Here is a 23,897-nt window from a genome sequence, read left to right as displayed (position 1 = left end):
TTATTGAAAGAATTCACAGAACATTGAGACCGCCTCCGGCGCCCTCAGACCCCCCAAGGGACGTGATATGCAAGCTTCTGACATTTCCTGACGCTAAAGCAATTCTAGACGCGGCTAGAAATAAGAAGAACCTGCAGTACGATGGTTCGCATGTCCAGTTTTTTCAAGATTTGGCCCCTTCAACTCTAGCTAAACGCAGAATGCTTAAACCCCTACTGGAAGCCCTAAGATCTAAGGACATCAAATATTCATGGCTGTTCCCATTTGGCTTAGGCTTCTCTATTAAAGGGAAAAGATATACCATCCGTTCCCCAGAGGATTTGCAAAGGTGCTGGCAACAAATCGAGATAGAACCGATTGATCTCCCTTGCTGGCTCCCACTACCTGACCTCCCCAAGCTTCCCCTGCTAACCCAACCAGAAGGCTGGCAACAAGCAGGCCACTTCAAATCCCCCAGGGGAAAAAAGAAAAAGATCAGGGAGGAGATGATCGAAGAGGACACTTGAAAAAGGACCTGATTCCTATGGCTCATGACGTCTGATCTTGAAGTCACTGATCGGTGTGACTTAAACCCACTCAGTGACCTCATGTCTGCACCTTATGGTGTTGGACATATTGTTAATGTTTAGCCTGTTTAACCAGTTATACATAATTGTTGCTGGGGTTGCATTGCGGCAGTGCCCGACTGACCAGGCAGGATTCGCCTGAGGCGGCTCGGCAGACTCGCAATTGTTCACCTCTGAAGTTCGGAAGAACTACGTGTTAATCGGTGGCCAGGACAGGCATCTCTCTTGGTAGAGGAGCCCTTCCTGCTATCACTAGATTTTGCATTGCCCGGGGAGTTCTTGACACGGCCCCAACGGGACCGGTCACTAACTTTAAACCCGAGACCTTAAAAACTTATATACCTCCCCCCCCCTCTCCCTCCCCCTCTATCCCTCCTTCTAAACCACTCCCTCTTTCCCAGCCACCTACATCTTGAATCAGGGACTCTCACCTGGTCCCTCCTATAATCTCCATCGCCAACTGAATTCTAGGCCTCATAAACACTCAAGTAACAACTAGAGACTTATTGTTTATTATTCAGTGTGTGCATAAGCTAACGTGTTTTTGATCTCTCTCTTCTCTTAAGCTATGTCTTCTATGTCCGGGACAGACGAGGGAAATGTCCGCTTCACGTCGTTTAATGTCCGGGGTCTGAACTCCCCAAACAAGAGACATAATGTGGCCCAGATCCTAAAAAAATGTAAGTCCAAAATCCTTCTACTGCAAGAAACACACTACAAAGGGGATAGACACTTCTCACTACCGGGGGGATTCTCCCAACAATGTTTTCATAACTCCCACCCAGTTTCAGCCTCTAAAGGGGTGTCCATACTGATCCACAATTCTATACCCTTCACACTCACTGCACAGTACTCAGACGGCGAAGGCAGGGCCCTCATCCTAAAAGGCAGGATTAGAAATGTTAAACTAACAATTGCAAATCTATACGCTCCAAACTCAGAACAAATACCATGGATAATAAAACAACTTGAAATACTTAAACAATTTGCTGAAGGACATATAATCTTAGGAGGAGACTTAAATGTCACCATAAACCCTCTGTTAGACTCCTCCTCGGCCTGCTCCCAGATCTCGCAGGCTAAACTAAAGAGACTTGGCAAGTCGCTGCAGGAGCTGGGCCTGGTGGATGTATGGCGATTATCACGGCCCTCCTCCAAGGACTTCACCTTCTATACGCAAATACACGCTTCCTTCCAAAGGCTGGACTATGTCTTCGCCTCCTCCGGCCTCCTACACAGCCTCAGAGAGACCAAAATCGACACTATAACACTGTCGGACCACGCCCCTGTACACGCAGATTTCATATTAGGCACTGAAGCACCCCGCGAATGGAAATGGCGCTTAAACGAATCCCTGTTAGATTCCACCGATGAGAGAACGCGCTTAGGGCTTCTGATAGATGAGTTCTTTAAGATAAACCGAAAAGACAATCCCAAACTCCCATTGATTTGGGAAACTCACAAAGCGTTTACTAGGGGCCATCTAATTGCGCTGGGCTCCAGAATTAAAAAGCAAAAACAAAAAGAGATAGACAATTATCTCTCAAGAATTGCTAAACTAGAACAAACAACTAAATTAACCCAGTCCAAAGCGAACCTAGATGAACTAACTATACTAAGGAAAAACCTGCGCTGCTGCCTTAACGAAGTGTTTAATAAAAAACATCTCTTCCTTAAACAGAGAATATACGCGCATGGCAATAGGGGAAGCAAACTGACAACATCCTTGCTAAAGAAGGCCCGATCCAGAAACCATATCCAGATGATAAAAACACGTTCAGGGCCAGTAGTCTCCTCATCCTTAGAAATAGCACATGAATTTCAACACTTTTATTCCCAACTTTATAATCTAGAGGATAGCGAGACCTCCCCAGTCAGACACAAAGTTAAAAGCCAGATTGACTCATTCCTGAACTCCCTAAATCTCACAAAACTTAACAACAAAGACACCGCTGCCCTCTTAAACCCAATTACAATAAAAGAAGTAGAGGAGATAATAGACTCGTGCCCCCAAGGAAAAAGCCCAGGGCCGGACGGCTTCTCAATAGCATATTATAGGACCTTCAAACCACAACTGACACCACACCTGACAGAAATGTTCAACGCCCTCCTTGAAGGAGAAAAGCTTCCCAGACAAGCACAGGAAGCACATGTCACATTAATTCATAAAGAAAACAAGGATCCCAAAGCTTGCGGCAGCTATAGGCCTATTTCTCTGATTAATCAGGACATGAAGATATGGGCCAAATTATTAGCCAAAAGACTGGAAGATTTTATCCCAGCCATAGTAGACCCCGAACAGGCAGGATTTGTGAAAGGCAGAGAGGGCAGGGACAACTGCATACGCCTATTACACGCAATAAAGTACTCCCAAAAGCACAACATCCCTTTAGCATTGATTAGCACCGATGCCAAGAAGGCCTTTGATAGGGTGGACTGGACATATATAGAAAGGGTACTCTCCAATTTTAACTTCCCAGCCCCCTTCATCGCCGCGATCTTCTCCCTATACACAGAACCCCACGCCAGGTTAAAAATCAATGATATACTATCTCCCCCCTTTGACATCCGCAATGGCACCCGCCAGGGTTGCCCCCTCTCCCGCACTCTTTTTATATTGGCTATGGAACCCCTCCTTCAATGGGTGAGACAAGACCCAGTGATAAAGGGCTTGAAAATAGGCAAACATAAGCTCTCGGCGGCAGCCTTTGCGGATGACATAATGTTTATCGTAACAGAACCGGAGAGAAGTATTCCTAGACTTACATCCCTCTTAAATGACTTCGGCGCCTTTTCAAATTTTAAGATTAACTTTTCCAAGTCAACAATACTAAACATCTCGATACCCAAGAAACATCGCAATACTTTGAAGGCCAGCTCACCCTTCTCTTGGTCGGAGACATCGGTAGACTACTTAGGCATAAAGCTCACCAAAAAAATAGAAAACCTATTTGAACAAAACTTCCTACCTTTAATTGACCAGGTAAAAGCACTCTTACGCTCCTATGATCTTCCAGCTCTATCCTGGTTTGGTAGGAAAAACATATTAAAATCTTATATTCTGCCTATCGTAACATATAAACTCTGTTTGCTCCCTATACACTTACCGGTGTCCTTTTTTAAAACCGTACGGACGGCTTTCTCGGGGTTCGTGTGGAGGTGGAGGAGACCCAGACTGGCATATAGTTTGATGACTAAGGGAAGGGCCGAAGGAGGAATAGACCTCCCATCTATCCAAGACTTCTACAAAGCCACCCAGCTCAGATACTGGTGCGACTTAACTAACAATAATAAGGATCCATTACTGTGTGCTATCGCAGAGGAGGCACATGGAGACTTCTTCTTGGAGGACCTCTGGTGCCCAAAGAAAAACACATATAGAGCAAAAAACTTTAACCCTCTACTTAGAGGACCCTGCGAGATCTGGGACGGGCTGAAGGATTCCCTGGCACCTAAACCGTCACCAAAAGCGCCACTTCAGACTTTATACAGAATACTAGGTATCCCACAAAACTCAGGGATCTCCAATTTGTGGAAGGGAACATACAATAAGCGGATAGAAGACCTACAAGCCATACACCACAAACCCCCTGAGGAGATTAGACAAAATCTCCTACCCCACAAAATCCTCTCCTTTCTACAGAGAGAGCATGTCCATAAAATTTTTGCAGAGTTCCACACAAAACATAAATCCTCCCGACCCAAAACCCAATTTGAAAAAATTATCAGTGAGAACAACCCCAAAACATTCAGAATCGCTTATTTGAGAAAAAATTTTATTGCGCCGAGGTCCTTTACCAAACCTACCTTTCTCATATCATGGGAAAGGGAGCTGGGGATAACACTAACAAATGAAGACATCAACCTCATTTTGGGAACTGCCTACGGCCTCTCTCCATGCATTCTCATGCAAGAAAGCCATTATAAGTTGCTCGCCAGATGGTATAAAACCCCGCAGTGGCTGTACAACTATAAACTAGCTCCACACAATAGATGCTGGAGGTGTGATGCGGATGTCGGGTCCTACCTCCACATTTGGTGGGAGTGCCCAGGCATCACTTCCTATTGGAGAGGTGTCGAGGAGATCCTCAGACAGGTTCACCCAGATCTTTCCTTGAGGGCAGACATGATCTTCTTATGGAAACCCTCGAAGTCCTTTCATCCATTGAAAAATAAATTGACAGCCTTCCTCTTAGATACAGCCAAAGCGCTAATACCCCTACACTGGCTGCAAAAGACACCCCCTACCGTAACCCAGTGGAGGGAAAAAACAGAAATGCTGTGCAACATGGAGGAGATGTCGAGCTGGAATAAAGGCACGCACGACAAGTTCCTCCAAATCTGGGCCCCATGGAGAAATCTGAAACACAATTCTTAGACCCCCCTCCCCTATCTCCTCTACTCTTCTTGCTCTACCACGTCCTCTGGCGCCGCATGCCTGCCGACTCTCCCCGGTCTCTCTCCGTGTCCCGTCTGGAGGGAGGATAACCTTGACCGTTATGCTCAAGAACTCCCAGATAACACTAAGTCGGGGGGGACTTTCAGACCCTGGACATCCAAAGCTGAGTAAAGGGCCGCAGCCAAAATTGGGACTGGAGCCCTCGCTGTCCCGGACTAGGTAAGAACCACATCACATACAAGAGGAAACAGGACTCTTCATCCATATGTCTCATACCTCCTTACCCTCTACCGTAGCTACTCACTACACCTCCTTAACCTCTACCCCCTCCCCCCTCCCCCCCATCCCCTCTACCCTTCTCACCTGTATTCTACCCAGTTAATATCTCCCGTTCCAAACGCGGTTCCAAAGCCGCATGGCTAGAGAGTTTGCAGTCAAGTTGAACAACTATGGAGAGACCGTCCCATAGCTGTTTGATCTGGTTTTGAAACTGACGGTAACAACTCTGTAAGTTCAGAATGTTGAGAACGGAATATACTGCAGCTTTGTCTGTATGAGTTAAATTGCTGGCAATGTTTATGCTAAGACAAGCTTTTCCATCATTATCAGGAATAGCAGACAATGTTACTTGTATGTAACCCGACTTATTGTAAAAACTAATAAAAAATTGATTTAAAAAAAAAAAAAAGATACCTGCCGCTCACCAATAGAGCCGCAGGCGCTATCAGCGATTACTCTTATCCCTACTATTAGCTTGCTCTAGCTACCTACTACAAACCTAGTCACAGTTATAGATTTGTTAACTACTTTTTTCTCGTGGATACGAGCTATCTTTTTCTGCATCTTTGAAATAGCTTAAAAAAGCAATTTGCCATTGTGGCGGTTACTACTAGCCTCTTTTCCATGACTGGGGTATTGTCCCTTTCATTCTACTTTGTATGGTTTATGGTTTTGGATGACACAACGGCACCACTTGCTTATTGGCACCTTCAGAATTCCATAGCTGAATAACTACGACTGGGAATTTGGAGTCCTTTTTTGTAGATATTTGTAGATTTTTGAAAATACACACATCGTGGTACTCTAGGCTTCATCTAACATTTGGGCATCGCGTTAAGGTCAAATACCTATGGCTTGTATTGGAAATTAGCGGTATTTGGTACATGCGCTACCCTATTTTGAAAGGGCTCCAAACTAGCGGGTTAGAGTAGCTTTGAACAGCAATTGTCCTGTGCTACCACAATCGGGCACAACAAGAAAATTAATGTACGAAACAATTTTTTGGCCTTTAGCAAAAGAACTAATAGTATTTTGGACCCGAAAATTTTGGGCTTTAACCAAATAATTAGGAAATCAGAGTGGTCTTGTGGTATTCCATCAGCATATATCGAGTAGTGACAGGCAAACTCAGCCATACATCTTCCTCATATCCTCTTTTTCTTTGGGGCAATATCTATGCCCAGCTCCTGAAGAACTATCGGCCATCCCGATAGGGAAACGCGTCGAGCATTAATATTGAACTAATACAAAAATAGAAAACGGACTCTGATGAGGATATCAATGCATCTATCCACACGATAACATCAACATATATCCTTTTATCTGGATTGTTGAGTACATCCACCCTAAATACTAACTGAATCTCATGTGGATGAGATAGCATTGAAATTAATACGAATCAACCACTGTGTGAGGATACTATCTCACCCACAGTGAAATTGTTGTATATAGAAGAGGCGGACAGGGATCGTTGATACGTCTGGGGAATACACCAGGATATACAATTCTATCCCCCTCCTCGCACCCTCGTCTCTTTTTACCCTTTCTGTGTTTTTCTTGGTCCTGTCACTCTATGTTCGTTGTGACTGTCCTTTTTGTTTGCCCATAATTTTTAACAAGTTTCTAATACAGTTATTTTTTAATTCTATATCTGTGAAGGGCCACTAGTTTAGATTATATAGAATACTCATACCACTGTGATCCGAATCTTTAGAGACGAGCGGGGAGATACTCGGCTAGGGCACTGCTCGCTCGAGTAATGTGCCTTGGCGAGTATACTCGCTCGTCTCTATTCAGGAGGAATATAGGGCAATGCTACTGAGAATCTGGAGTGGGTGCTTGGGAAAAGGTCAGGCAGGGACGATAAAATACAACTTCCTTATTTAATGAGCCTTCAAAAACCTGTGCATGGCTATGGATAAAGTTCAAAAGTCCATTTGCCATGAGGAAGAACCCAAAACACATAGGATAAGACTTCTGAACTCCATCCTATATTTGTCTTAAAATCCAACTTCTTTATTTAATAAAAATGTAATCTTCCTTGCTGGAGCTTTTTTCAGGCATTTTCTCCTGTCTACGGCGCCTGAGCCGGTGTAGCCCCAGTACAGACTATTTATGGCGTTGGACATTCATTTTGGAAATGCATTGATGAGATGAGCAATATCATTTCTTTTCTTCAGTCTGGCTATTGAGAATAAGTATAAAAGTACATAGGGTTCTGCTCAGCCATGAATATAATACCTCTGGAGATGAGCGGGCGTGCTCGTTTGGGACGGTTGCTCGATCGGGCATCGCTTTTTTCGGGTGGCTGCCTGCTTGGGCGGGGGGATTCGGGGGGCGCCGGGGGGCGGGGTGGAGCGGGGGGTAGCGGGGGGGAACAGGGGGGAGCTCTCTCTCTCTTTCCTCTCCGCTCCCCGCCGCGACCCCCTGGTCCCCCCGGCGCCCCCCGGGTCTTTTCGCCCGATTGGGCAGTTGCTCGGGGGGGGCGATGCTTGGTCGGGTGGTTGCTCTGGATGAGCGCGTTCGCTCATCTCTAAATACCTCGGATACACTGTGTCTATGCCCATGGCCAATACACAATGGGGCAGACTTTACTATTGAAAATTTGCCAGTTTTCTGACACCAATTGCACCAGAAAACTGGGGCTAAGTTCACACATAGCGGAATTGGTGCAAACAATCTGCACCAAAATCCGCTACATGTGAATATACGCTTACATGGTTTGAGCCTCATTTATCATGCAATTTTAGACACTTTGGACACTTTTTATGAAGTGGCATGAGAAGGGAGTGGGACCTAAATGTGCTAAATATGCACCAAAATTTTGGTGCAATGTTTGGTGTAAACTACACCAACTAATACGTTGTATAAAGATAGACTAGCCATAACAAAGATACGCCAGATTATCCTTCAGAATTACAAACGCTGATAAACTGGGACGTTTTAAAATTGTCTAATCTAATTTTGCATTGTCTAATTATTACACAGTATCAGTAATTCTGCCTCATTCTACAATATGAATCAATAAAGTATGTTTTCCAATGTAAAAAAAAAAAAAAAAAAAAACTCCGTGTGCACCTACAGCATGGGTGGCTCCCTGGAACCCACCGGCGGTACATAAAAATATCCCATTGCATTGCCCAACACAGCTGAGGTAGTAATGTCGTGCTTAATGCAGGTGGGCTTCGGCCCACACTGCATGCCCCAGTCAGACTGGGGTTCTTTAGAAGTGGACACATGTAGGTTAAACTCCCTGTGGACCCACTGCCTGGGTGGGTGCCAGGAAGCCACCGGCGGTACATAGAAATATCCCATTGCATTGCCCAACACAGCTGAGGTAGTAATGTCGTGCGTAATACAGGTGGGCTTCGGCCCACACTGCATGCCCCAGTCAGACTGGGGTTCTTTAGAAGTGGACACATGTATTAAAAACTCCGTGTGCACCTACAGCATGGGTGGCTCCCTGGAACCCATCGGCGGTACATAAAAATATCCCATTGCATTGCCCAACACAGCTGAGGTAACGTCAGCTGTAATGCAGGTGGGCTAAAAATTAATTTGATTACACTGTAGGCGAGGGCCCACAAAAATTGCTGTATCAACAGTACTAATGTACATCCCAAAAATTGGCCATGGCCAGCCAAGAGGGCAGGTGAAACCCATTAATCGCTTTGGTTAATGTGGCTTAAGTGGTAACTAGGCCTGGAGGCAGCCCAGTGTAACGAAAAATTGGTTCAAGTTAAAGTTCCAACGCTTTTAAGCGCATTGAAACTTATAAAAATTGTTCAGAAAAATTATTTGAGTGAGCCTTGTGGCCCTAAGAAAAATTGCCCGTTCAGCGTGATTACGTGAGGTTTCAGGAGGAGGAGCAGGAGGAGGAGGAGGAATATTAGACACAGATTGATGAAGCAGAAATGTCCCCGTTTTGGATGGTGAGAGAGAACGTAGCTTCCATCCGCGGGTGCAGCCTACGTATTGCTTACGTATCGCTGCTGTCCGCTGGTGGAGAACAGAAGTCTGGCGAAATCCAGCCTTTGTTCATCTTGATGAGTGTTAGCCTGTCGGCACTGTCGGTTGACAAGCGGCTACGCTTATCTGTGATGATTCCCTCAGCCGCACTAAACACCCTCTCCGACAAGACGCTAGCCGCAGGACAAGCAAGCACCTCCAGGGCATACAGCGCTAGTTCAGGCCACGTGTCCAGCTTCGACACCCAGTAGTTGTAGGGGGCAGAGGCGTCACCAAGGATGGTCGTGCGATCCGCTACGTACTCCCTCACCATCCTTTTACAGTGCTCCCGCCGACTCAGCCGTGACTGGGGAGCGGTGACACAGTCTTGGTGGGGAGCCATAAAGCTGGCCAGGCCCTTAAAGACTGTTGCACTGCCTGGGATGTACATGCTGCTCGATCTACGCACATCCCCTGCTACCTTGCCCTCGGTACTGCGCCTTCTGCCACTAGCGCTGTCGGCTGGGAATTTTACCATCAGCTTGTCCGCAAGGGTCCTGTGGTATAGCAACACTCTCGAACCCCTTTCCTCTTCGGGAATCAGAGTGGGCAGGTTCTCCTTATACCGTGGATCGAGCAGTGTGTACACCCAGTAATCCGTCGTGGCCAGAATGCGTGCAACGCGAGGGTCACGAGAAAGGCATCCTAACATGAAGTCAGCCATGTGTGCCAGGGTACCTGTACGCAACACATGGCTGTCTTCACTAGGAAGATCACTTTCCTCCTCCTCCTCCTCCTCCTCCTCCTCCTCAGGCCATACACGCTGAAAGGATGACAGGCAATCAGCTGGTGTACCGTCAGCAGCGGCCCAAGCTGTCTCTTCCCCCTCCTCCTCATCCTCCTCATGCTCCTCCTCCTCCTCCTGTACGCGCTGAGAAATAGACAGGAGGGTGCCCTGACTATCCAGCGGCATACTGTCTTCCCCCGCCCCCGTTTCCGAGCGCAAAGCAGCTGCCTTTATGGTTTGCAGGGAATTTCTCAAGATGCATAGCAGAGGAATGGTGACGCTAATGATTGTAGCATCGCCGCTCACCACCTGGGTAGACTCCTCAAAATTACCAAGGACATGGCAGATGTCTGCCAACCAGGCCCACTCTTCTGAAAGGAATTGAGGAGGCTGACTCCCACTGCGCCGCCCATGTTGGAGTTGGTATTCGACTATAGCTCTACGTTGTTCATAGAGCCTGGCCAACATGTGGAGCGTAGAGTTCCACCGTGTGGGCACGTCGCACAGCAGTCGGTGCACTGGCAGCTTAAAGTGATGTTGCAGGGTGCGCAGGGTGGCAGCGTCCGTGTGGGACTTGCGAAAATGTGCGCAGAGCCGGCGCGCCTTTATGAGCAGGTCTGACAAGCGTGGGTAGCTTTTCAGAAAGCGCTGAACCACCAAATTAAAGACGTGGGCCAGGGGGGCGGAGCTTGCCAAGCAGGAAGCAGGACGCAGCCCGCCAAGTTCCCGGAGACATAGCCAAAAAACGGGCCATCACACTGTACCGGAGCCACATAGCCGGCGCCCCACCGCAGCGCTAGATCCCTGACAGCTCCAGGAGCATTTAGACACCGCTCCGGAGCGAATCCGACGAGGACAAGAGGAGGCGCGGAGCTTACCAGAGCGGCTGCCTCCCCGGACCGGATCCCTGGGTGCCGGCGGCGTGCGCGGACGATCCGAGCGGCAGAAGCGGAGCGGGAGGTAGGCGAACGGCATCTGCCATCACCGGAGCTCGGGGAAGCTCACTGACAGGGCTGCAGACGTCACCCGACCCCTCTCCCCCTCCCTGCACACTGTACCGGAGGACAGGAGAGCGGGAAAGCACAGCGAGGGGACGGCAACTTCCCCCTCTCCCCCCCCCCCCCTCCACTCAGAGCAGACACCAGCGGCTCCTCACACAGCAGAGGGCTGGAGGTGAGGGAGACACAAGCAAGCCATAAGTCTCCCTCTTCTCCCTCTTCCCCCTCACAGGCAATAAAGAAGACCCTTGCATCTGCAGCAGGGGCCACCCAGCAGCTTCCCTCCCCCCCCCCCCCATAGAATCAAAAAAGGACTGAAAGCCCCCATTAGCAGGCGGCCGCCACCCAGCCACAACACAGTGGAACAACACAGGCTCAATAAGCCACCCAAGGCACATTGGGACAGGCACTGCTAGCCGGCCCGCCACACATCCGGCAACCCCCCAAGCTCAGGGAGGTCTCAAAACCCGCACTGGCAGGTGACTACCAACCAGCCACAATACAGACTAGCCACAAAGGCCCAGCAAGCCACCTGAACGACTCTAGAACCCCACGCCCTGCTCACAGAGACAACCGGGTGCCCTACAGCAAACACCTACCTCTCGGCCAACAAGAGGAGACCCTCTCGTGAACTCCAAGCTCCCTGCGCATTAGAAAGCTGAAAAGGGGACAAACACTGGGGAGAGAAAGACATTAAGCCGGAACAGCCTAACAACCATAACTCTGGCCAGGCCCGCCCAGACAGGGCCCAGAATGATCATTTAATTTCTCACTATGCGCTAACAGACCCCTGAGGAACGTGTGAACAATAGCAGCAAATACGGAACACCACCGCTCGAACGTACAAACCTGAGTCAGCAAAACCTAGCAAAACGTAAATATACCCCCTCTCACAATGGTGAAAATTGGGAGGGACAAGAATAAAGACCACGCAGAACAGCCCAAAACCAATAAAAATCAAGCAGAAATGGACAAGTATCTAAAAAAGAAACACAGCTCGCCAGCGGCACAAAAACAGAGACCGCACCACGAATACGTCGCAGACCCACACTCAGACGACTCAGAGGGAGAAAGTGTCTCAGCTGCCTCAGAACGCAATGAAGAGCTCGACAGAGACCCAATTTCTCGCTCCTTCCTAAAAACAATTCTCACTGAAGCCATCTCCCCAGTCCTGAAAGAATTAGCCGATATAAAAACCAAAGTAAAACAAATAGGCCACAGGGTTGAAGACCTTGAAAATACACAGCAAGACCTGATTCAGCACAACCTAGCTCTCCAATCCACCCTAGCGGAGCAACAAGACCAGTTAAACCAGGCAATGCTCCTCATTGAAGATCAAGAAAATAGAAGCCGGAGGAAAAATATCCGCTTCAGGGGCCTGCCAGAAACAATAGCAACGGAGGCATTAAACTCAGCTGCATTACAGATATTCCAGTCTTTGCTCGGAGAAGATAAAGCGAATAAAATCGTAGTAGAAAGGATCCACCGAGCCTTAAGACCAAAACCCACACCGCAAGAACCCCCAAGAGATGTTATCTGCGGCCTGCTAAATTACCTCGACACTTCTGCAATTTTACAGAAAGCCAGAGAATCAGGTGAAATCCTACACGAAGGGAATAAAATCCTTCTATTTCAGGACATCGCCCCTAGCACATTGGCCAAAAGGCGAATCCTGAAACCTTTGACAGATGCGCTTCGAGTCAGAAAGCTACCGGTGAAATGGCTATTCCCGTTCGGCCTGGCAACCTTTAAAGACGGGCAACAAATAACCATAAGAACACCAAGGGACCTCGAGAAAGTGTGGGAAAAACTCGAATTGCCCCCTATCGACATACCTTCTTGGTTACCCTGCCAACCCAAAACGCCGCTATCACAATTGAAGAGGCCCGAAAGCTGGTCGATCAACAAACCCCCCAGGACCCCAAGACAAAAAAAGAGAACACAGACCGAAACCTGAGGAGAAACAAGCCTAACTGCCCCTCCCAAGGTCTCACCATTGGACAATCCGCAGAAACATCCCCATTTTACCCCCCCAGAAGACCGGTGAGATAAACTCTTATCACCATGTTCTCCCCCCCCCCCCCCATGTTTTCTCTTTCCGCCTCTCCTACCTACAGCCAGAACTACAACATCGCTGACCCGGAAGACGGAGGAGTTGGGGGGGACCGAGAGGGGGAGAATCCCGCGATATACTACGCCGGTCAGACGGAAGGATCTGCGCAGGTAAAAGACGGCGGAGACAGGCCAACAACAGGGACTCTAGACTATTGAGCATCCCCGCTCCCCAATTAATTACTCTGGCCTGATCTCCAATCCATACACAATCTGCAGAGATCCAGATCCAAAATCCACCAAAGACTTAGACTCAAAAGCCATGCCCTCGCTGGGGTCTAGCAGCGGCTCCCCCAATACCGTCCGGGGGGCTGCGGCTGGAGCGCACCGAGCGGCAAATTTATTTGTTGATATATAATGTTGTATTGTTCTATATAGCCTCGATATTTGCTGAACAATGTTGTATAGCTTCACAAGTTAGAGATTTACTGTTCACACAATTCCCAGGGGTCGCACCCAACCGAAGAGGTGCGCGTCCAACCCCCCCACAAATTCACGAGGAGGGGGAGAAACCAAGGGGTTACAACCCCACCTCGAGGACCGACCGAGGAACGGACCCGAGGCCCCTATGGGTATGGATCCCCCCTGACCCCGTGTTCGATAAAATTCCTCACCTCCACACATAAGGTGGAGCTTTTTGTTACCCCCTGTTCAAACAGCAAGAGTGCACACCACGTTCTGTTTAGAGGTGCAACAGATACGGGCCCTAAAATAAAATACATGGAAATAGACTATGGCAGAGATCAAAGTTACTTCATTTAATATTAGAGGCTGGAACAGCCCACAGAAGAGAGCCCAGACATTTAACCTGCTGAAAAAACAATCCCCAGAGGTACTGTTTCTACAAGAAACTCACTTCCGCCACAACCACGTCCCTAGACTTCCAACACATACATACAACCATTGGCACCACAGCACACACTCCTCGGCCTCTAGAGGGGTTACCATAGCAATAAATAAAAACGTCCCCTTCACCCTTACGGGGTCAGAACAAGACCCAAAAGGGAGATACCTATTCTTAAAAGGCACGATAGCCAATAGCGAGATCACATTCGCTAATTTATATGCACCAAACAAACAACAGGTCCAATGGCTCACACGGGTCTTGAATAAATTTAGAGAGTTTGCGGGGGGACTGCAGGTGGTCGGCGGTGACTTTAATATAGCTTTAGAGCATTCAATTGACACAACCTCGAACGCCGTGTCGGCCCCCTGCAGCCAAACCCACAGGCTCAGGAGTCTGTTAGCGGACCTAAACTTACGAGACGCCTGGAGACTGAAAAATCCCAACCTCAGGGAGTACACATATTTTTCACACATTCACAAATCGTACCATAGAATTGACTACCTACTGATCTCAGGCAAATACCTACATTCAGTCACAGCAACCGACATAGGCCAAATCACAATATCTGACCACGCTCCCATTGCCCTCACGTTGATAGTGGACAGCCTGCCGAGGAGGGAATGGAACTGGCGCCTAAATTGCACACTGATAAACGGGCAGGAAAATATCACAAGCTTAACGGATAAACTAGAAGAATTCTTCTTAATCAACGACACACACGAGGTTCCTGCCCCAATTATCTGGGAGGCACACAAAGCCTATATAAGAGGGGAACTAATCTCACTAGGCACCAGGATCAAACGCCAGAGGAATGAGGAAATTAACTCACTTTTGACCCAAATCTCATACAAGGAAACACAACATAAAAAGAACCCGGAAGACAAAACTTTAAAAGAGCTCACATACCTAAGAGAAAAACTTAAAAATCTACTTAATATAAAATCAGCCAAGACCCTGCTGTCATCTAAGTACAAGATTTACGTGCACGGTGACAGAGGGTCAAAGACAATGACGAGGCTCATCCAAAAGCAAAAAGAGAAGACATTCATCTCCCAAATTAAAACCCCTACGGGGAAAATAGTGACATCGACAGAAGACATTGCAGTAGAATTTGAGAAATACTATACCGCATTATACAGCCTAGAAAATGACAACGAGTGCCCACAAGACACCACACTCAATTTTCTAAACAACTTAAATCTCCCTGGACTCTCAGAGGAAGATGCTGCCTCACTCCTACACCAAGTCACAGACGACGAGGTGAGGGAGGTACTAGCAACTATCCCCAACGGAAAAAGCCCCGGCCCTGATGGACTGCCCATCATATATTATAAAAAATTCGCAGATACACTAATCCCTCACCTAACCAAATTATGCAATTCCCTCCTTTCAGGCGCACCCCTACCCAAACAAGCCTTAGAGGCACACATCTCGCTCCTACCTAAAGAAGGCAAAGCACCGAACCTATGTAGCAACTACAGACCCATTTCACTGCTGAACGCAGATATAAAACTATGGGCAAAAATACTAGCTCAAAGAATAGCCCCTCTACTTACAAAGCTAATAAACCCAGACCAAGTTGGATTTGTTCCGGGAAGAGAGGGCAAATTCAACACGACCAGAGCAATCCACGCAATACACTTTGCCAGACAAAACAAACTACCTCTGGTCCTGATTTCCACGGATGCCGAAAAGGCTTTTGATAGAGTAAGATGGAAATATATGGAAAACACCCTGAACAAGTTTGGCTTCCCGCCCATATTTATTAAAGCCATCCTCTCCCTATATACAGAGCCAACGGCCAAAGTCCTTGTCAATGGCACGCTAACCAAACCCTTCGCCATAAGAAATGGCACCAGACAGGGCTGCCCACTATCCCCTACACTCTTTATACTGACAATGGAGACACTCCTACAGGAAATCAGGCAAAACTCGGACATTGTAGGCCTCCGAATAGGAGGTAAAACACACACCACGGCGGCATTCGCGGACGATCTGCTGGTATTGGTCACAAACCCGACCAAAGCACTGGCGGCGCTCATGGGGACGTTTGACCTCTTCGGCAGGCTGTCCAATTTTAAAATAAACTACGACAAGTCAGAGGCGCTAAACATCTCCGCCCCACCCCAAGTAGTGAGAAAACTGAATGTGCAATACGCCTTCAAATGGCCCACGAGTAGCATTAAATACCTAGGCATCACACTAACGGCCAACCCCTCCCAGCTTTACGAAGCTAACTTCACCCCACTAATTAAAAAAGTAAAAACACAACTTACACAATTCAACATACCACTAATTTCATGGCTGGGGAGAAAGAACCTTATTTCCACCTACATACTGCCTCAAATAATTTATACTATGCACTCAGTCCCAATAGAGATACCTAATTTCTTTTTTGCTCACATACATAAGCTCTTTAGGGGCTTTATATGGGATGGACACAAACCGCGATTGGCGTTCTCTACCCTCACCCAAAAGCGCCCACAGGGAGGCGCCGGCCTCCCGAACTTGCAATACTACCACAGGGCGATCCACATTGCCAGGTGGATCCTTTTAACAGACGAAGAAGTGGCCTCTCCCTCGCTTGAAATGGAGAGAGAGGTGCTGGGCAGGGAAAACCAAGCACTACTATGGCTGAAAGGCCCCCACCTTGGTAAACATACACGCCTAAGCCCAATCACGAAATGTACAATAAAAGTACTGAGACTCGTAAGAGCAGAAGCATCAAAAGAAAAACCCACCCCCCCAATGACCCCGGCCAATCTGATACCGGCCATCTTGGCAAATAAACCGCTGAGAACAGAAAGAGTTTGGGACAAACTTGGGGATCTCACAATTTATGATATCCTTAAAAGCCCCAAACTTAACGACCAAACACAACTAGAAACTCTCCTGCCACAGTGCCCGCTCGATTTCCTGAGCAGGGCAGGCCTTTTCCAAGCCCTGAGACGATTCCAGACAACCCACCAGGGGGATTTGCGGGATCCCCTCTGGTTTGAAACCTACACCGCACTCCCCTCCCGCCCGAAGAGACTGGTCACCCAGCTTTACAGAGGTCTCCTCCTACAAAATGCCATAGAAAAACCCTGGTTTCTTAGAGAGTGGGAGAGGGAATTAAATATAACCTTGAACAGAGAAGAGACTCTTAGAGTTCTAAAAAATTCACATGGCTTCTCCAGATGTGTACGGACTCAGGAGAACTCGTACAAAATACTCACGAGATGGTACAGAACACCTGTCACATCCTCTAAAATGAACCCGGGGTCCCCAGACATTTGCTGGAGATGCGGGGAAGAGAGGGGAACAGCCCTACACATCTGGTGGAACTGCAGCAGAATCAAATCCTTTTGGCAATCAGTTAATAATCTTATTAACAAAATTTGTCACACAAACCACACATTCGGACCAGAGGAGATACTAATCTGGCTGCCCACAAGGCAACTCAAACCCTCTCATAAAAACCTAGCGACAACTCTCATCACAGCAGCCAAACTGCTGATCCCCCTATTTTGGCAGAAAAAAGAGAGCCCACAGATCGCACAATGGGAAGAAAGGGTCTCACAAATATTTAGATTTGAGGAGATGCTAGCCTGGGAAAACGGCTCGAGAGAAGATTCACCACCCTGTGGACGCCCTGGATTTTGTACCAGGGTGATAGAGATAACTCAAACCCATAAACAAAAGCACGCCTCCAAACCAACCTGCTACCAAAAGCCCGTCTAGCCCCACTTAAGGATTTAATTAAATGCACCTTGCTGTACTTTCCCTAAGTTAACCAATCCTGAAACCTATCCACCCCCCATCCCCCACATCCCCAATATCCCCTCCCCCCTATCCTGTACTATATGTCAACAAACAGAGTATCCGTGTTATGATATTCTTTTGCCTTAATCAATTTGTTGTAGTTATCACGCGAAATGATATACGGCCCTGCGCGGCCAATCTGCACTTGACCATTGTTGTTGACGTCTTTGTTATTCATTTCAATAAAAAGAAATTGTTTAAAAAAAAAAAAAAAAGACGTGGGCCAGGCATGGCACGTGCGTGAGGCTGCCGAGCTGCAGAGCCGCCACCAGGTTACGGCCGTTGTCACACACGACCATGCCCGGTTGGAGGCTCAGCGGCGCAAGCCAGCGGTCGGTCTGCTGTGTCAGACCCTGCAGCAGTTCGTGGGCCGTGTGCCTCTTATCGCCTAAGCTGAGTAGTTTCAGCACGGCCTGCTGACGCTTGCCCACCGCTGTGCTGCCACACCGCGCGACACCGACTGCTGGCGACATGCTGCTGCTAACACATCTTGATTGCGAGACAGAGGAGGAGGAGGAGGAGGGTGCTTTAGTGGAGGAAGCATACACCTCCGCAGATACCACCACCGAGCTGGGGCCCGCAATTCTGGGGGTGGGTAGGACATGAGCGGTCCCAGGCTCTGACTCTGTCCCAGCCTCCACTAAATTCACCCAATGTGCTGTCAGGGAGATGTAGTGGCCCTGCCCGCCTGTGCTTGTCCACGTGTCCGTAGTTAAGTGGACCGTGGCAGTAACCGCGTTGGTGAGGGCGCGTACAATGTTGCGGGAGACGTGGTCGTGCAGGGCTGGGACGGCACATCGGGAAAAGTAGTGGCGACTGGGAACTGAGTAGCGCGGGGCCGCCGCCTCCATGATACTTTTGAAGGACTCCGTTTCCACAACCCTATACGGCAGCATCTCAAGGCTGATGAATTTTGCTATGCGGACGGTTAACGTTTGAGCGTGCGGGTGCGTGGCGGCGTACTTGCGCTTGCGCTCCAACAGTTGCGCCATCGACGGCTGGACGGTGCGCTGAACTACACTGCTGGATGGGGCCGAGGACAGCGGAGGTGAGGGTGTGGGTGCAGGCCAGGAGACGGTAGTGCCTGTGTCCTGAGAGGGGGGTTGCATCTCAGTGGCAGGTTGGGGCACAGGGGGAGAGGCAGGGGTGCAAACCGGAGGCGCTGAACGGCCTTCGTCCCACATTGCGGGGTGCTTGGCCATCATATGTCTGCGCATGGTGGTGGTGGTGAGGCTGTTGGTGTTGGCTCCCCGGCTGAGCTTTGCGCGACAAAGGTTGCACACCACTGTTCGTCGGTCGTCAGGCGTCTCTGTGAAAAACTGCCAGACCTTAGAGCACCTCGGCCTCTGCAGGGTGGCATGGCGCGAGGGGGCGCTTTGGGAAACACTTGGTGGATTATTCGGTCTGGCCCTGCCTCTACCCCTGGCCACCGCACTGCCTCTTGCAACCTGCCCTGCTGATGCCCTTGACTCCCCCTCTGAAGACCTGTCCTCCTAAGTAAGCGTTGCACACCAGGTGGGGTCAGTCACCTCATCGTCCTGCTGCTCTTCCTCTGAATCCTCTGTGCGCTGCTCCCTCGGACTTACTGCCCTTACTACTACCTCACTGCAAGACAACTGTGTCTGATCGTCATCGTCCTCCTCACCCACAGAAAGTTGTTGAGACAGTTGGCGGAAGTCCCCAGCCTCTTCCCCCGGACCCCGGGAACTTTCGAATGGTTGGGCATCAGTGACGATAAACTCCTCTGGTGGGAGAGGAACCGCTGCTGCCCAATCTAAGCAGGGGCCCGAGAACAGTTCCTGGGAGTGTTCCCGCTCCTGAGCAGGTGTTATTGTAGTGGAGTGAGGAGGCTGGGAGGAAGGAGGAGCAGCAGACAGAGGATTCAGATTGGCAGCAGTGGACGGCGCAGAACTGCGGGTAGACGATAGGTTGCTCGAAGCACTTTCTGCCATCCAGGACAGGACCTGCTCACACTGCTCATTTTCTAATAACCGTCTCCCGCGTGGACCCATTAATTGGGCGATGAATGTGGGAACACCAGAAACGTGCCTCTCTCCTAATCGCGCAGCAGTCGGCTGCGACACACCTGTATCAGGAGCTTGGCCTGTGCCCACACCCTGACTTGGCCCTCCGCGTCCTCGGCCGCGTCCACGTCCTCTAGGCCTACCCCTACCCCTCAGCATGCTGTATTACCAGTGATTTGATTTCACAGGCAGCTAATAAATTGGCGCAAGACTGCAGGCCAAATATAATTTTTTCCCTTTTTTGAAAACAAAAGGCCCCACTGCCTCTAGTGAATGAATAATCTAAGTTTAATAACTGTGCTGTTTTCCTGCTAATGTGTCACAGAACGTGAGGGTAGCAGAGTTATTAACTGTGGCAGAGCAGGTATTTTTTTTCCCAATTAAGGAAAGCAAATGGCGAAGCCAGGAGTAAAACGTAGCTGGGTGCGTCTGATTTTTACAGGTTGCAGACGCAGCCAACACGTGTCCACCGGCGTTAGGACGGACAGAGGCAGGACAAATAGAATTATTTTCCGTTTTTTTGCACCAAAAGGCAGCACTGCGTATATTCTATGAACATGAGAAGTTTAATAACTGTGCTGTTTTCCTGCTAATGTGTCACAGAACGTGAGGGTAGCAGAGTTATTAAAGGGGTTGTCCCGCGCCGAAACGGGTTTTTTTTTTTTTTCAACCCCCCCCCCGTTCGGCGCGAGACAACCCCGATGCAGGGACGTACAGAAAGCTCACCGGAGCGCTTACCTTAATCCCCGCGCTCCGGTGACTTCTATACTTACCTGTGAAGATGGCCGCCGGGATCCTCTGCCTCCGTGGACCGCAGCTCTTCTGTGCGGTCCATTGCCGATTCCAGCCTCCTGATTGGCTGGAATCGGCACGTGACGGGGCGGAGCTACACGGAGCTACACGGAGCCCCATAGAGAACAGGAGAAGACCTGGACTGCGCAAGCGCGGCTAATTTGGCCATCAGAGGGCGAAAATTAGTCGGCACCATGGAGACGAGGACGCTAGCAACGGAGCAGGTAAGTAAAAAACTTTTTATAACTTCTGTATGGCTCATAATTAATGCACAATGTATATTACAAAGTGCATTAATATGGCCATACAGAAGTGTATAGACCCACTTGCTGCCGCGGGACAACCCCTTTAACTGTGGCAGAGCAGGTATTTTTTTTCCCAATTAAGGAAAGCAAATGGCGAAGCCAGGAGTAAAACGTAGCTGGGTGCGTCTGATTTTTACAGGTTGCACACGCAGCCGACACGTGTCCACCGCCCTTAGGACGGACAGAGGCAGGACAAATAGAATTATTTTCCGTTTTTTTGCACCAAAAGGCAGCACTGCGTATATTCAATGAACATGAGAAGTTTAATAACTGTGCTGTTTTCCTGCTAATGTGTCACAGAACGTGAGGGTAGCAGAGTTATTAACTGTGGCAGAGCAGGTATTTTTTTTCCCAATTAAGGAAAGCAAATGGCGAAGCCAGGAGTAAAACGTAGCTGGGTGCGTCTGATTTTTACAGGTTGCACACGCAGCCGACACGTGTCCACCGCCCTTAGGACGGACAGAGGCAGGACAAATAGAATTATTTTCACTTGTTTTACAAGCAAAAGGCAGCACTGCGTATATTCAATGAATAATAACTGTGTTGTGGCCCTGCCTATACAATTCTTTCCCTGCAGTATCAATGGAGGGTGCAATGGTCTGCAGAGGCGATTTTGAGAAGCAAAAAAAAATGCAGCACAGCTAACAGCAGCCTGGACAGTACTGCACACGGTTAAATATGGCCCTAGAAAGGACCGTTGAGGTTTTTGAAGGCTACACTCACTCCTAACACTCTCCCTGCCTATGCAGCACTTCTGTCACTAATGCCAGGTGCAACGCTCTGCAGAGCCGATTTTGAGAAAAAAAAAAATTGCCACTGCTAACAGCAGCCAACACACAGCTATCAGTGGCCCTAATAAGGACCTTTGGGGGGTCTTGAAGCCTACACTAACTACCAATTCTTTCCCTACAGCAGCTCCGGTACAAACAGCACTGTCCCTCATCTAACTCACACGGCATCTGAGGCGAACCGCGGGAGGGGCCGACTTTTATGTTCGGGTGACACCTGATCTCCCCAGCCACTCACAGCAGGGGGGTGGTATAGGGCTTGAATGTCACAGGGGGAAGTTGTAATGCCTTCCCTGTCTTTCAATTGGCCAGAAAAGCGCGCTAACGTCTCAGGGAAGGAAGTGAAAGTAACCAGAACACCGCATGGTGTTCGTTACGAATAACGAACATCCCGAACACCCTAATATTCGCACGAATATCAAGCTCGGAAGAACACGTTCGCTCATCTCTAGTATTTAACAAGTAGAAATGCAAAGTCCTACATCTGGGCAAGAAATATGAAAAAAGCACATACAGAATGGGAGGAATTGGGCTAGGCAGCAGCACATGTTAAAAAAGACTTGGGTATACTAATAGATCATAGACTGAACATGAGTCAACAATGCGATGCAGCAGCCAAAAAGGCAAACACAATTCTGGGATGTATTAAGAGAAGCATAGATCACGTGAAGTCATTATCCCCCTCTACTCTTCCTTAGTTAGACCTCATCTGGAATACTGTGTCCAATTCTGGGCACCCCACTTTAAAAAAGACATAGACAAACTGGAGCAAGTTCAGAGCAGAGTTACCTATGAAGAACGGTTAAAGGATCTGGGAATATTTACCTTGCAAAAAAGAAAGCTGAGAGTAGACTTAATAGCAGTCTACAAATATCTGAAGGGTTGTCACACTGCAGAGGGATCAGCCCTATTCTCATTTGCACAAGGAAAGACTAGAAGCAATGGGATGAAACTGAAAGGGAGGGGACACAAATTAGATATTAGAAAAAACTTTCTGACAGTGAGGGTGATCAATGAGTGGAATAGGTTACCATGGGAGGTGGTGAGTTCTCCTTGAATGGAAGTGTTCAAACAAAGGCTGGACAAATATCTGTCTGGGATGATTTAGTAAATCCTGCACTGAGCAGGGGGTTGGACCCGATGACCCTGGAGGTCCCTTCCAACTCTACCTTTCTATGATTCCAAGCGGGACATGGGCTGATAGAATTTTACCAGGACAACTCCCTGTGCATAACAAACACTCACTTTCAACAACCTAAAAGACTGCTTTATACATGGACTTCACCAGATGGTCAACATCGAAATCAGATTGACTATATCCTTTGCAGCCAAAGGTGGTGGACATCCATTCAGTCAGTGAAAATAAGACCTGGAGCTGACTGTAGTTCGGATCACAAACTTCTTGTTGCACAGTTTAGAATTAGACTGAAGAGAATAGGGAACACACACAGATCAGTTAGATATGATCTCACTAATATTCCTAATGAATATGCAGTGGGGGTGAGGAATAAATTTAGGGGACTAGATTTAACATATAGGGTCCCAGAAGAACTTTGGACAGAAGTTTGCAATTTTGTTCAGGAGGCGGCAACAAAGAACGTCGCAAAGAAACAGAAAACCAAGAAGGCTAGATGGTTGTCTGCTGAGACACTGGAAGTAGCCCAAGAAAGAAAGAAAGCAAAAGGAAACAGTGATAGGCGGAGATATGCCCAATTAAATGCACAATTCCACAGGTTAGCCAGAAGGGATACGGAACTATTTCTAAACAAGCAATGCATGGAAGTGGAAGAAGACAATAGAATAGGAAGGACAAAATATCTCTTCCAGAAAATTAGAAACATAGGAGGTAAATGTCAGGCAAAAATGGGCATGACCAAAAACAAAGATGGCAAGGATCTAACAGAAGATCAGGAGAAGGTCGCGAGAATATATAGAAGATCTGTATAGGAAGGATAATAATATTGAGGATAGCTATGACGGTGTGGTAAGTGAATTAGAACCAGACATCCTGTGGAGTGAGGTTAAATAGGGCTTAAGAAGCATTGCTAATAACAAGTCGGCAGGAGACCACGGTATCCCAGTTGAACTGTTTGAAATCAGTTCATGGAGGCAGTGACAGACTTCATATTTCTAGGTGCAAAGATTACTGCAGATGTGGACTGCAGCCAGGAAATCAGAAGACGTTTACTTCTTGGGAGGAGAACAATGACCAATCTCAATAAAATAGTTAAGAGCAGAGACCTCACAC

General features: G+C 48.2%; 1 pseudogene; it reads left to right on the top strand.

The window, feature by feature from the left end:
* LOC136587403 (craniofacial development protein 2 pseudogene) overlaps nt 1-23,596 on the top strand; it is a 30,557-nt pseudogene extending 6,961 nt beyond the window's left edge.
* Nucleotides 23,597-23,897: the final 301 nt, after the last annotated feature.

The sequence above is a fragment of the Eleutherodactylus coqui genome, chromosome 13 (assembly GCF_035609145.1).
Source record: "Eleutherodactylus coqui strain aEleCoq1 chromosome 13, aEleCoq1.hap1, whole genome shotgun sequence".
In the NCBI taxonomy this organism is placed as follows: domain Eukaryota; kingdom Metazoa; phylum Chordata; class Amphibia; order Anura; family Eleutherodactylidae; genus Eleutherodactylus; species Eleutherodactylus coqui.
Note: the sequence above shows the minus strand (reverse complement) of the source record. Positions and strands in the feature narration are given on the sequence as shown.